Below are 12,912 nucleotides of genomic sequence, written 5' to 3' on the forward strand. Positions count from 1 at the left end.
TTACTCCAACATGTCTCACAAGCCTGCATCAGCCCTGAAGACCATTCCACTCGTCTGGCCCTTTGCTGTTTGGGGATTGGATATGGTTGGACCTCTGAGGACTGGTAGGAGCGGCTTCACTCATGTGCTCGTGGCAGTCGACAAGTTCACCATATGGATTGAAGCAAAGCCCATCAAGAATCTTGAAGCCAGTACTGCTGTCAGCTTCATCAAAGAGTTAACATTCAGATATGGCATTCCGCACAGCATCATCACTGACAACGGGTCGAACTTAGATTCTGATGAGTTCAGAGCTTTCTGTGCTTCCCAAGGCACTCGAGTTGACTATGCTTTTGTCGCCCATCCCCAGTCGAATGGACAAGCTGAAAGAGCAAACGGATTGATTCTGAAAGGACGAAAACCCCGACTGATGCGTGACCTCAAGCATGCAGCACGCGCCTGGGTCGATGAACTTCCGTCAGTGCTTTGGGGTGTGAGGAGAACTCCTAATCGGTCGACTGGCCGAACTCCATTCTTCTTGGTTTATGGAGCTGAAGTTGTGCTTCCGAGTGACTTGCTTCACAATGCACCCCGAGTCGAATTATTCTCAGAAGATGAAGCAGAACAGGCTCGGCAAGACGTAGTTGATCTCCTGGAAGAAGAAAGAGAGATGGCCCTGATCCGGTCGACCATTTATCAGCAAGACCTGCGCCGATTCCACGCCAGAAACGTGAGGGGTCGAGCTTTTCAAGAGGGAGACTTGGTTCTTCGAGTGGATCAGCAGAAGCCACACAAGCTCGCTCCTGCTTGGGAAGGTCCCTTCATCGTCACCAAAGTACTCCACAACGGAGCGTATCGTCTCTATAACATCGAACACGAGAAAGATGAGCCACGCGCTTGGAATGTGGAGCTGCTCCGCCCCTTTTACACTTAAGCATTCAGACTGTTGAGATGTAATAAGAAGTGCCTTCTAGTTTGATTATCAAAGACACAGTTTTCCAGTCTCCTAAATAATTGCTGTTTCCTTTTTTATATGTTTCAAATCCCCCAGTGGGTGCCTTAGATGCGAATCCGTTTTGCCTAAGTTTGAAAAAAAATCATGTCGAGTGAAGAGCAAGCCTCTCACTCGGAGGCTTAGCTGCGAATCCGTTTCGCCTAAGTTTGAAAAATCCTACTGAGTGGAGAGCAAGCCTCTCACTCGGAGGCTTAGCTGCGAATCCGTTTCGCCTAAGTTTGAAAAATCCTACCGAGTGGTGAGCAACCCTCCCACTCGGGGGCTTAGTTGCAGTCCAGTACTCGCCTAAGTTTTAAAAATCCTACCGAGTGGTGAGCAACCCTCCCACTCGGGGGCTTAGCTGCAGTCCAGTACTCGCCTAAGTTTGAAAAATCCTACCGAGTGGTGAGCAACCCTCCCACTCGGGGGCTTAGCTCCAGTCCAGTACTCGCCTAGGTTTGAAAAATCCTACCGAGTGGTGAGCAACCCTCCCACTCAGGGGCTTAGCTGCAGTCCAGTACTCGCCTATGTTTGAAAAATCCTACCGAGTGGTGAGCAACCCTCCCACTCGGGGGCTTAGCTGCAGTCCAGTACTCGCCTATGTTTGAAAAATCCTACCGAGTGGTGAGCAACCCTCCCACTCGGGGGCTTAGCTTCAGTCCAGTACTCGCCTAAGTTTGAAAAATCCTACCGAGTGGTGAGCAACCCTCCCACTCGGGGGCTTAGCTGCAGTCCAGTACTCGCCTAAGTTTTAAAAATCCTACCAAGTGGTGAGCAACCCTCCCACTCGGGGGCTTAGCTGCAGTCCAGTACTCGCCTAAGTTTGAAAAATCCTACCGAGTGGTGAGCAACCCTCCCACTCGGGGGCTTAGCTACAGTCCAGTACTTGCCTAAGTTTGAAAAATCCTACCGAGTGGTGAGCAACCCTCCCACTCGGGGGCTTAGCTGCAGTCCAGTACTCGCCTAAGTTTGAAAAATCCTACCGAGTGGTGTGCAACCCTCCCACTCGGAGGCTTAGCTACAGTCCAGTACTCGCCTAAGTTTGAAACACATCCCTATCCGCAAGGACGACAAGGTGCAGGTCGATTGCAACCTTCTCCTCGGAGCTACGTCACAAGTACAACGTACGCTCCACCCCTATCCGCAAGGACGACAAGGTGTAGGTCGACTGCAACCTTCTCCTCGGAACTACGCCACAAGTATAACGTACGCTCCATCCCTATCCACAAGGACGACGAGGGGTAGGTCGACTGCAACCTTCCCTTCGGAGCTATGCCACAAATACAACGTGCGCTTCGTCCTCATCCGCAAGGACGACGAGGTGTAGGTCGACCGCAACCTTCCCTTCGGAGCTACGCCACAAATACAACGTGCGCTCCATCCCTACCCGCAAGGACGACAAGGTGCAGGTCGACTGGAACCTCCTCCTCAGAGCTGCATCTCAAGTACAAAGATTATTCCGAGTGAAGAACAAGTTCCACTCGAAGGCAAACACAAGCATATTCAGAGATAAACCAAATTCAGATAAATCCTAAGGTTCCGGACCGCGGATTAAAGTACTCGGGCATCAAGCCCGAAGGAGTTTAATGGTTACAAAATCACTCGGCATTCTGAGGCAAATTTAAGCTGAGGCATAAAAGTTTGTTCACTCCGCAGGAGGAGGGCTAGCAGGCTCGACGAATTCGTCCAGGTCGATTCCTCCGGCAATCCGAGTGGCAGCAGCAATGAAGGTATCCATGAAAGATTGGAAGTCGTGCTTCTTGGTATTGGCAACCTTGATCGCTGCCAGCTTCTCTTCTCGCGCTTCCTTGCAGTGGACACGAACCAAAGACAGAGCCACATCAGCGCCGCACCGGGCAGAAGACTTCTTCCATTCTTGCACTCAACCGGGAACCTCATTAAGCCGGGTCATCAGAGACTCGAGGTCATTCTGGAGCGTCGCCCTTGGCCAGAGAGCTGTGTCGATCCGCGACATTGCGACTTTTAGTCGAGCAAGATAGTCGACAACACCAGCAACGCGAGATTCCAGTCGGAGTACGTTCATGGCAGATTCGTCCTTCATTGGAGAGTGGATGGGGTCCAAGCTTGTCTCAACTCGCCCAGTCTCTTCCTCGAAGTTCTGGCAAAATTCTGCACGCACAATTCAAAGATGAGTCAGTGGTTGTATGTCGAGTCGACAGTAACAAGTCAGTCGGGTCGAAGAAAATACCTTCAAGCATGACGAACAGCTTCTTAGCAAGACCTCCCAGATAGTTCTCCAGATCGTTCCTCTTGCGAGCAACCTTCCATCTTCTCATTCAGATTGTTCTTGTCCTTCTTCAGGCGAGTCGCTTCCTTGTTGGCTTCATCAAGGGCAGTTTTCAGCTTGGCATTTTCTTCCTCCAGTTTGCGACTGAAGCTAGCTTTTGTTCAACGAGTGCAGTTTTCTCATCAGCTGTTTTCTGTGCGGCCGCAAGATCTTGGTCCTTTTTCGCCAGGGCTTGGTTTAGTTTGGGTTCATCCTTGGCTTTCTGCAAATTTGTCTTGGCCAGCTCCAGATCGAGGTTAAGTTGAATCTGCTCCTTCTCCAGGTCAGCAAAATGAGCTCCAAGTTCACAAGATTTATGTAATCAAAGGACAGTCAATCGACAGATGGAAAGACTGGTTACTTCAGAGCAATGGTCTGATAAATTCAGCAAGTTCTAAGACTACTGCCGAATCAAACATCCAATAGTAGTCTCGGGGACTACACCCAGTGGGTGCACTTAGCGTGCCCCCACTAGTCTAGTTTCCACTCGACGTGGTCTGTCCAGGCTGAGTGTAAAAAAAAAGAGGCAAGTTATTCTCAGACCGTAGCCAACTGCCCGCAGTCGACCACGGTCTCGGGGACTACACCCAGTGGGTGCACTAAGCGTGCCCCCACTGGTTCAGGTTCCACTCGACATGGTCCGACCAGGGCGAGTGAGAAAATTCCAATTCTAAGACTACAGTCGACTGCCCGTAGTTAACTATAGTCTCAGGGACTACACCTAGTGGGTGCTCTCATCGTGCCCCCACTAGTTCAAAGATCCAATCGACACAACCTAGTCAACTCAAGATACAAATTTGCTCAGTGGCAAGTCAAAACACCCAGTGGGTGTACGAATGCGAAACACAGACAGATGCAATGTTCCTCGAGGAAAGTTTTCAGGTAGCATATCCTAACAGAACAAGCTAAAAGAGTCAGTCGGCAATCTGCTAACCTGGACGTTGCTCTGGAGAGTGGAGCTGGCGTCATAAGCAGCTTGGCTGGCTTCCCGGACCATCTTCATCAGCTCCATCATAATGCCTGCCTGGCATATAGCCTCTTTGGCAGCACCCACCTGGTCCTCTGGGACGTGATGTGCAGCAAAAAGTGAAGCTGGATCGGCTGGAGTTTGCGCGGCTGACGCTGAAGGCTGAGCACTCGACAGTGGTATGGCGAAGGTGACAGAAGTCCGATTGGCATCGCCGGCCTCCTGGATTACCGGTTTCGCCACCGGCGTCGCGTCTTGCCAGTGGATGTTTTCCTGCTTCTTCTTCCCAAGGGCCTCAGTGGCTCGTCCTCATCGTCGTCTGGGAGATCAATGACGTTGGGAGGAGCTGTAAAAAGATTAGTTGCCAAAAATTTATCCTCGTTGGTTATACCGTAGTTCAATCGACAAAACAAAGACAAGATCACAAAGGTTATACCTGGGTTGGAGGTGACCGCATCTTCCATGTCCTCATCCTCGTTTTTGTAAGCAAAAGTCCCAGAGGTAGCGGCACTGCTAGTTTCAAGATTCATCCGGTCAAACCAAGGAAAAAGTAGACAACACAGAACCTCGGGTAAAAATGAAGATAGAACACTCACGCAGAGGCAACATGGATGTCGATTTTGATTTTGGGCAGAGCCTTCCGAGTCTTCTGCGTTACAACCTTGGACTGCTTTGGGGCCTTTTAAGTCGGCGCCGGAGAAGACGTCCGAGGACGCTTTGACGACTGCCCGGTCTGAACAGTCGCTTTGTCGCGGACGCTTGCCGGCTCGTGAGTGAGCTTGGATCGCCTTTCCCTACGGGGAGGTGAGTCGACCTCTTATTCATCACTCGGGTCGTCGCTATCCTCGTCCTCTTCACCATCAGAATGCCACTCGCCGCTCTCGCCTCCGCTCGCCTCCCCCTCCGGGTCCTGCTCCTGCTCTCCGTTGGGCATCGAATACATCTCAGTAAGAGCCTAGAAGACAACAAGCAAGACAAAAGTCAATCGGTTGACTACAAGCAGTTACATGATAAATCAAGATAACACTTGGCAATTCAGAGTTGGACCTTGTCTGTTTCGTACGAGTTGTCGAGTGGAGAGACTCTCCTGGACCCCCTGGGGTTATCTTTGTTGCCAGTGATACCCCTCAACCACTTCTCCACGTGTCCTCGTCGACTTCTTCTGGATGGACCCGAGTGGAATCTTCAATGCTCGAATACATCCACATCGGATGGTCACGGGCTTGAAGCGGCTGAATGCGGCGTCTGAGGAAGACTTCCAATAGATCCATGCCGGTCACGCCATCACGGATGAGCTGGACCACTCGCTCAACCAGCACCTTCACCTCCGCTTTCTCCCCCGGGGTCACTTTCAAGGCGGAGGGCTTCTCTACGCGAGCCATAGAAAAGGGGGGAAGTCCAGTCGACTGACCTGGAGTCGGCTGGTCTTTGTAGTAAAACCAGGTCGACTGCCACCCTCGGACTGACTCGGAAAGGATTATGGCTGGGAAAGAGCTCTTACCCCTCATCTGAATCCCAAGACCCCCACACATCTGGATCACTTTTGTCTTCTGATCACTCGGATTAGCTTTTTTGACCGACTGAGAGCGACACGTGAAAATGTGCTTGAAGAGGCCCTAGTGTGGTCGACAACCCAAGAAATTCTCGCACATAGACACGAAAGCGGCAACATACACGATGGTGTTGGGGGAAAAGTGAGGAAGTTGTGCTCCAAAGAAGTTCAAGAAAGCTCGGAAAAAAGGATGAGGAGGCAAAGAAAACCCGCAGTCAACGTGAGTGGCGAGGAGGACGCACTCACCCTCCTGCGGTCAGGGCTCAGTCTCGTCCTCCGGTTGCCGCGTGGATCCGTGGGGGATCAATCCCTCCTCGTCCAGACCGTCGATGTCATCCTGGCGAATCGTCGACCGGATCCAATCGCCCTGGATCCAGCCGCGCGGCAGACCGGACCTCGACGAAGATCCACCCCGGCTGGACTTCTTCCCCTTCGCCTTCGCCGACGCCTTCTTCATGCGCTCCAAAGCCACCATCTTCTCCTTCCCCATCGCAGCTGACGGAGCTTGAACAGAGCAGCGGCGCCGGGGCAGGAACGGATGCGGTGGAGAAAACGGAGAAGGAAGAGGAAGAATGGGAACGCACTGTTCAAAAACCCCAGTCCGACGCCTTATATGAGGTTGCTTCTGAGTGACTAACCTGTGGACCCGGGCGATCCTATCAAATCCCGCAACAGTCGCGCGCGCGATACGTGGCGAAAAAGGTGGCGCAGAAATCGAGGCGGCCCTGCCTAACCCAACCCGATTACTGCGGCCTCCTCCGCCCGCACGCTTCCCAAAATTTGAATCCCGCGAGATCCACGGGCAACAGAGCAACCTGTCAGACGGAAGATTTTCTCCATATCAACGCTCGAAGGCTTTACAGTAAAAGTTCACTCGACAAAACCAAGAATGGATCAAGGCGACTGAAAAAGAAGTTGGTGTCACCGTGTTGATTCATCGATCCCAACAAGACACTTCCGAAGTGCGAAAATTGAATCGGAAGTATTTTCAACTCCTTCTCCACTCAAACCCTGAACCATTCGGGGGCTAATGATGAAGCTATGTACCTAGGGTAGGGTTATAGGCCTGACCTAGACACCCTCCCCAAGGACATCACCCTAAAGTCAGAAGCATTCGAAGGGTACCATCATCCACTCGACCAGAAACATTCCACTCGGAAGAATCACTGTCACTCGACCGTAACAGAAACCACTCGACATACAGAAGATCTAAAGTCACTCTGCACAGCAACGGTCGGGCATTTACTCATAGACTTAATGATCATTTATAGCACTTTACTACGGACGTTACCTGTAACGCTCCCTCTTTATGTACATTGAACTCCTTGTAGCGTGGGCTGGCTGGGGTCCTGGCGCACTCTATATAAGCCACCCCTCCACTAGCACAAGGGTTCGCACCCCTATAAAACACACACACACACACATAATCCAGTCGACCGCCTCCGGGCACCGAGACGTAGGGCTATTACTTCCTCTGAGAAGGGCCTAAACTCGTAAAACTCGTGCGTACAACTTCGCCATATCAAGGATCTTGCCTCCTCATACCTACCCCCCCATTCTACTGTCAGTCTTAGACCCACGACAGGGGGCGCGCCTACCCCCTGGGCGCGCCCTCCTACCTCGTGGCCGCCTCGTTGCTTCCTTGGCGTCCACTCCAAGTCTCCTGGATTGCGTTTGTTCCAAAAACGATCCTCGCGAAGGTTTCATTCCGTTTGGATTCCTTTTGATATTCCTTTTCTGCGAAACACTGAAATAGGCAAAAAAACAGCAATTTGCACTAGGCCTTCGGTTAATAGGTTAGTCCCAAAAATAATATAGAAGTGCATAATAAAGCCCATTAAACATCCAAAACAGATAATATAATAGCATGGAACAATCAAAAATTATAGATACGTTGGAGACGTATCAAGGAGTCTCGAAATGGTCGAGACATAAAGATCGATATATTGGAAGGCTATGTTTGGACATCGGAAGGGTTCCGAATGAGTTCGGGCATTTATCGGAGTACTGGGGGGTTACCAAAACCCCCCGGGGAGTTAATGGGCCTTATTGGGCCTTAGTGGGAGAGAGGAGGAGGCGGCCAAGGTGGAGGGCGCGCCCCCCAAGCCCAATCTGAATTGTGTGGGGGGCCGGGCCCCCTTTCCTTCCCTCTCTCTCCCCCTTCCTTTCTCTCCTACTCCAACTAGGGAAGGGGGAATCCTACTCCCACCGGGAGTAGGACTCCCCCCTTGGGCGCGCCATGAGAGGGCCGGCCCTCCCCCTCCTCCACTCCTTTATATATGGGGGAGGGGGCACCCCATAGACACACAAGTTGATTGTTTAGCCGTGTGCGGTGCCCCCCTCCACACATTTCCACCTCGGTCATATTGTTGCAGTGCTTAGGCGAAGCCCTGCACCGGTAGCTTCATCATCACCGTCATCACGCCGTCGTGCTAACGAAAATCTCCCTCGACCTCAGCTGGATCTGAGTTCGTGGGACGTTATCGAGCTGAACGTGTGCAGATCGCGGAGGTGCCGTACCTTCGGTGCTAGGATCGGTGGGATCGTGAAGACGTACGACTACATCAACCGCGTTGTCATAACGCTTCCGCTTTCGGTCTACGAGGGTATGTGGACAACACTCTCCCCTCTCGTTGCTATGCATCACCTAGATGGATCTTGCGTGTGCGTAGGATTTTTTTTGAAATTATTGCGTTAGCCAACAAGATTGACATTCAATGAGCTCACAGGAGACACCGTGACCTTCGCCGCTCCCGGGGGGGCCTACACTATGCACGTCGAGAAGGGGCGAAAGATAACCCAGGTTTTAGGAGATGGATGTGATCGTTTCATTGCCCGCACGCATCTTAGTGGGGATGAATTGATCAGCTTCTCCTTCAGAGGAGAAAGTCCCAGGCTTTCTGTTATCTATCTGAATTTGATTGCCGATACTAATGAAGCCCTCTATGCCCAAAGACCGAGGTTGAGCGACGAGGAATCGGGCAACCTCTCGGACATATTTCCGCCACTTAAAGACTACGTCGGGATGCTATTCATGACCCGCCTCACAAGGACAAATGTTAAACAACATCTCATGGTATGTTACTTATTAGTGTAGTAATTAGATGATATGCATGCCTAATTAGTGTAGTAGTTGGATGATATTCATGTTATAGTAATGTGATGATATATGCATAGTTTAGAATTTTATGATATGCATGCTGCAGTAATGTGATGATATGTTTATATAGTGTAGTATAATGTGATTATATGCTTAGTGTACGTAGTAATTTGATGACATGCTTAAATAGTGTAGTAATTTGATGATATGCATAGTGTAGTGATGTGATGATATGCTTAGTGTTGAATCTGATGATATATGTGGATTGAAATGTATGCTTTGTTGATAATTGCACATGACATGCTCGTTTATCATATCTATTGTTTTCAAAAATTACCTAAGAAATTATCTGTGAGTTGTGGCATCGAGCCGGATGAAGAAGGCATGGCTGGACTACGACTTACTAGAAGCGGCTCCATCACCAGCTGTGCCTACGCAGTGGACACGAACGGTCGCACCGTCTTCAACTGGGCGGAGTGGAAGAAGTTCCTTCGTGGCAAGAATCTTCGGATTGGACAGGGCATCCTACTCGCTCTTACGGACACCCCGCGCCATGACTTGAGGATGATGATCATCATCAACCTCATTTAGAAGTAACTGAGCCATCGATGTGAAATGAACTGCTTATTAACTATGTTAGCTCGTGTTTGTGAGTACTTGTCGTTTGTTACTGTTTATGATCGATTGTCACTATTATTAACTAGTAATTAATGATCTATTAGCTGGTATTATTCTACTGTGTGCTATTTTATACGTGCTTAGTTCTAATGTGAAATGCTAATGTTATATATGGCGGGGAAAAATATTTTTTTGGCTAATCGAAACATTCGTGGCGTGCAAAGTACACTGCACGCCGCTACCTGTGTGATTATAGTGTTGACGTTGTCCACATGGCCCGCCACCAACATGTAGAATACTGCTGTCGTAGCCTCCCACGTCAGCACTATTTTCTAACGATGGTGCTATATTGGTGGCGTGGGGTGTCCACGCAAGTAAGGCACTTTTTGCCATGCCGTAGCTAGGCTTTTTCCGCACTAGTGTTAGCTCCTGTACCTCAGAGCATAACTTTTTCCCGGGACTTCCGAGCACCTATCGGTTTTCTTAAGCCCATGCGCTAGTATAAAACTGCTACTCTCAAGAAAATCCACCGAGTACATCCAAGCAGGAATTAGCCTTCTTGTTGGGGAACGTAGTAATTTCAAAAAAATTCCTACGCACACGCAAGATCATGGTGATGCATAGCAACGAGAGGGGAGAGTGTTGTCCATGTACCCTCGTAGACCGAAAGCGGAAGCATTAGCACAACGTGGTTGATGTAGTCGTACGTCTTCACGATCCGACCGATCAAGTACCGAACGCACGGCACCTCCGAGTTCAGCACACGTTCAGCCCGATGACGTCCCTCAAACTCCGATCCAGCCGAGTGTTGAGGGAGAGTTTCGTCAGCACGATGCCGTGGTGACGATGATGATGTTCTACCGACGCAGGGCTTCGCCTAAGCACCGCTACAGTATTATCGAGGTGGATTATGGTGGAGGGGGGCACCGCACACGGCTAAAAGATCAAATCAATTGTTGTGTCTCTAGGGTGCCCCCTGCCCCCGTATATAAAGGAGCAAGGGGGAAGGTGCGGCCGGCCAGGAGGAGGCGCGCCAGGAGGAGTCCTATTCCCACCGGGAGTAGGACTCCTTCCCTTTTCCTTGTTGGAGTAGGAGAGGAGAGGGAAGGAGAGAGGGGGAAACGAAAGGGGGGCACCGCCCCCCTCCTTGTCCAATTCGGACTTGGGGGGGGGGGGGCACGCGGCTGCCCATTGGCCGCCTCTCCTCTTCCACCAATTGGGCCCAGGAGGCCCAATAGCCTCCGAGGGGGTTCCGGTAACCCCCCGGTACTCCGGTATATATCCGATAACCCCCGAAACCATTCCGGTGTCCGAATATAGTCATCCAATATATCAATCTTCATGTCTCGACCATTTCGAGACTCCTCGTTATGTCCGTGATCACATCCGGGACTCTGAACAACCTTCGGTACATCAAAACTCATAATATAATTGTCATCGAAACTTTAAGCGTGCGGACCCTACGGGTTCGAGAACTATGTAGACATGACCGAGACACGTCTCTGATCAATAACCAATAGCGGAACCTGGATGCTCATATTGGCTCCTACATATTCTACGAAGATCTTTATCGGTCAGACCGCATAACAACATACGTTGTTCCCTTTGTCATCGGTATGTTACTTGCCCGAGATTCGATCGTCGGTATCTCAATACCTAGTTCAATCTCGTTACCGGCAAGTCTCTTTACTCGTTCCATAATACATCATCCCGCAACTAACTCATTAGTTGCAATGCTTGCAAGGCTTAAGTGATGTGCATTACCGAGTGGGCCCAGAGATACCTCTCCGACGATCGGAGTGACAAATCCTAATCTCGAAATACGCCAACCCAACAAGTACCTTCGCAGACACGTGTAGAGCACCTTTATAATCACCCAGTTACGTTGTGACGTTTGGTAGCACACAAAGTGTTCCTCCGGTAAATGGGAGTTGCATAATCTCATAGTCATAGGAACATGTATAAGTCATGAAGAAAGCAATAGCGACATACTAAACGATCGAGTGCTAAGCTAACGGAATGGGTCAAGTCAATCACATCATTCTCCTAATGATGTGATCCCGTTAATCAAATGACAACTCATGTCAATGGCTAGGAAACATAACCATCTTTGATCAACGAGCTAGTCAAGTAGAGGCATACTAGTGACACTCAGTTTGTCTATGTATTCACACAAGTATTATGTTTCCGGTTAATACAATTCTAGCATGAATAATAAACATTTATCATGATATAAGGAAATATATAATAACTTCATTATTGCCTCTAGGGCATATTTCCTTCAGTCTCCCACTTGCACTAGAGTCACTAATCTAGATTATACAGTAATGATTCTAACACCCATGGAGCCTTGGTGCTGATCATGTTTGCTCGTGGAAGAGGCTTAGTCAACGGGTCTGCAACATTCAGATTCGTATGTATCTTAAAAATTTCTATGTCTCCCACCTGGACTAGATCCCGGATGGAATTGAAGCATCTCTTGATGTGCTTAGTTCTCTTGTGAAATCTGGATTCCTTCGCCAAGGCAATTGCACCAGTATTGTCACAAAAGATTTTCATTGGACCCGATGCACTAGGTATGACACCAAGATCGGATATGAACTCCTTCATCCAGACTCCTTTATTTGCTGCTTCCGAACCAGCTATGTACTCCACTTCACACGTAGATCCCGCCACGACGCTTTGTTTAGAACTGCACCAACTGACAGCTCCACCGTTCAATGTAAACACGTATCCGGTTTGCGATTTAGAGTCGTCCGGATCAGTGTCAAAGCTTGCATCGACGTAACCATTTACGACTAGCTCTTTGTCACCACCATAAACGAGAAACATATCCTTAGTCCTTTTCAGGTATTTCAGGATGTTCTTGACCGCTGTCCAGTGATCCACTCCTGGATTACTTTGGTACCTCCCTGCTAGACTTATAGCAAGGCACACATCAGGTCTGGTACACAGCATTGCATACATGATAGAGCCTATGGCTGAAGCATAGGGAACATCTTTCATCTTCTCTCTATCTTCTGCAGTGGTCGGGCATTGACTCTTACTCAACTTCACACCTTGCAACACAGGCAAGAACCCTTTCTTTGCTTGATCCATTTTGAACTTCTTCAAAACTTTTTCAAGGTATGTGCTTTGTGAAAGTCCAATTAAGCGTCTTGATCTATCTCTATAGATCTTGATGCCCAATATATAAGAAGCTTCACCGAGGTCTTTCATTCAAAAACTCTTATTCAAGTATCCCTTTATGCTATCCAAAAATTCTATATCATTTCCAATCAACAATATGTCATCCACATATAATATCAGAAATGCTACAGAGCTCCCACTCACTTTCTTGGAAATACAGGCTTCTCCAAAAGTCTGTACAAAACCAAATTCTTTGATCAAACTATCATAGCGTTTATTCCAACTC

This window comes from Aegilops tauschii, chromosome 5 (genome assembly GCF_002575655.3).
Source record: "Aegilops tauschii subsp. strangulata cultivar AL8/78 chromosome 5, Aet v6.0, whole genome shotgun sequence".
Lineage (NCBI taxonomy): Eukaryota > Viridiplantae > Streptophyta > Magnoliopsida > Poales > Poaceae > Aegilops > Aegilops tauschii.